Raw genomic sequence first — 2,627 nt, 5'->3', positions numbered from 1 at the left:
GTAATCTCTGGGGTTAGTTGTTGTCGTTGTCACTGCTTAAAGATTGGAGCAGAAGCTGTGTTCCACTCACCAGAAGTCTTAAGATCCTGTGGCAGTTGTTGTGGGTAGCTGGCGAGTGTCAGGCAACCCTGCGCCCTAGCTACCCCGGTGCTGTTCTGACCGGAAGAGACTGAAATATTTTCTTGAATGTGTGCATTTAAATTTTATTGCAGTGATGCAACTAAGTGCTATTGTAGGTACCCTTAAATTTTTATTTCTGCTGACCAAGGTTAATCATAACTATTTGTATCTTTTTTGTACTAATCACTTTTGAATGGTGTTCAGATGTGGTTTCATGTGTAACAGGCAGAGCAGGTTAACCACATATTCCAAATAATGGTTCTGAAAAGAACCTTTTTACAGGGTTGGTTAACTACCTCAGAAGCAGAGAATTGAACGGTGTATATTGTGCATGAAATATCTTTGTAGATAAAAGCAGGGCTTGTTAAACATGATAGACAGGATTTGCAGTCTTTTATATGCTCAAGCTACACCCAGTGAGATACATAGTCTCCTGATACGTGTGAATCAGGGTGTAAAAGTCTAGTCTCCTCTGGCACCATGTCTGCATATACATTGTACATGTTTCCTACAATGATAAATGGACAAATTCTCTAAAAATGTAAGCAAGCCCAATTAAATGTTTTCATTTATAAGAGTTACTGTGGTCATGGTGCCTCCTCACAGCAATGAAACCCTAAGACAATGCATCTAAGAAATAAGAAATGATATTTATACTCTCTATACCTTTGTCTTCTTCTTGTAAATTGAGACTAATTGTCCTATTGGAATATGGAAGGTAAGTGAATTAATACATATAGAACACACAACTTCTAACATGTCATAAGTGTTCTGTAAATACCAACATTCGTATTTTTAACGTGTTATGATGGGTGGTTTGGGATATAAAAAAAATTGGAGGAAAACAAAGGATTCTTCAAAGAATCTTGGGGGAAAATTGTTTTCAAGCCTGAACTGGATTGGTTTATAACTCTTCCAGTGAAGTGCTTCATGTAATATGAGAAGGTGATTGCTACATTGGAAAACCTACCAAGCATTACAAGAATACACATGTAATACCATGAGGAACTTGAACGGCCAGTCTGGAGGTCCACAACATTCAGTAGTCTCTGACGTTCTTTCCTATTATCTCATTACTATCTTCTGTAGACCTATGCAACAGAAGACTTCTCTATAAAGCCTGTTCCCCATGTGTTTAGCATCACTCTTTCCATAAGACAGAAGGGCAAGAGAGTATGACCAATAGTTACTGGTTCAAATTAAAAATGTTAACTGGACATAGGACAGAAAAATGATTAACAATATCCATACATCATCTACATTAGGGAACACTATTCAAACATATTTTTACCCAAAACATATTAAAAGGATAAAAATTGGGAATGAGGAGATGACTTCATTGGCAAAATGTTTACCATGCAAACATAAAGACCTGAGTTAAGATTCCCAACAACCACTGCTGGAGCCACTGTTGCCTATCCCAGGTCATGCTACTGCTGCTCCTGCTCACCCTTTGTCCCCCCAACCCCCACACTAGTGATCTCAAAAGATTCAAAGTCCAAGGTAGCAACCCTCAAGGATCAGCTGATTATGAATCTTCTTGAGGTAGAACAGGGCTCCCAGAAGAAGATTACAGTTGTTGTGGTTGGAAATATTCGCATGGCTTGTCACATCAGTATCTTAACAAAGGACTTGGGAGATGAGCTTACTCTTGTTGATGTCATGGAAGACAAGCTAAATGGGGAGATGATGGATCTCTGGCATGGCAGCCTCTTCCTTAAAACACCAAAAATTGTCTCCAGTAAATGCTATTGTGTGACTTCGAACTCCAAGCTGGGCATTATCACAGCATGGGCCTGTCAGCAAGAGGGAGAGGGCCGACTCAATCTGGTCCAGTAAAACGTGAATATCTTCAAGTTCATCATTCCAAATGTTGTGAAGTAGAGTTCACAGTGCAAGCTCCTGATTGTCTCCAATCCAGTGGATATCTTGCTGTGTGTGTGGCTTAGAAAATCAGTGGCTCTCCCAAAAGCCAAGTTATTGGAAGTGGTTGCAATCTGGATTCAGCTCAGTTCTGTCACCTGATGGGAAAAAGGCTAGGGGGTTCACCTGCTGAACTGTCATGGCTAGGTCCTAGGAGAACATGGCAACTCCAGTGTGCATGTGTGGAGTAGTGTGAATGTTGCCGACATCTCCCTGAAGTCTCTGAACCCAGAACTGGGCAGTGGAAGGAGGTTCGCAAGTAGGTGGTGGACAGTGAATATGAGGTGATCAAGCTGAGATGTTACATACACATCCTAGGCCATTGGTCTCTCTGTGGCAGACTTGGCCAAGAGCATAATGAAGTACCTTAGGTGGGTGCATCCCATTTCCACCATGATTAAGGGTCTCAATGGATTCAAGGATGATGTCTTCCTCAGTGTCTCATGTATCTTGGGACAAAATGGAACCTTGGATGTTGTGAAGTGACACTGACTCCTGAGGAAGAGGCCCACCTGAGGAAGAATGCAGACACCCTCTGGGGAATCCAGAAGGAGTGCAGTTCTAAAGTCTTCCCAGTGTCCTAG

The 2,627-nt window shown here is 41.5% G+C and overlaps 1 pseudogene; it reads left to right on the top strand.

Annotated features, from left to right (window-relative positions):
* The first annotated feature begins 831 nt into the window (after positions 1 to 831).
* Positions 832 to 2,627, top strand: LOC110311309 (annotated as a pseudogene).

The sequence above is a fragment of the Mus caroli genome, chromosome 16, assembly GCF_900094665.2.
Source record: "Mus caroli chromosome 16, CAROLI_EIJ_v1.1, whole genome shotgun sequence".
NCBI lineage: Eukaryota > Metazoa > Chordata > Mammalia > Rodentia > Muridae > Mus > Mus caroli.
Note: the sequence above shows the minus strand (reverse complement) of the source record. Positions and strands in the feature narration are given on the sequence as shown.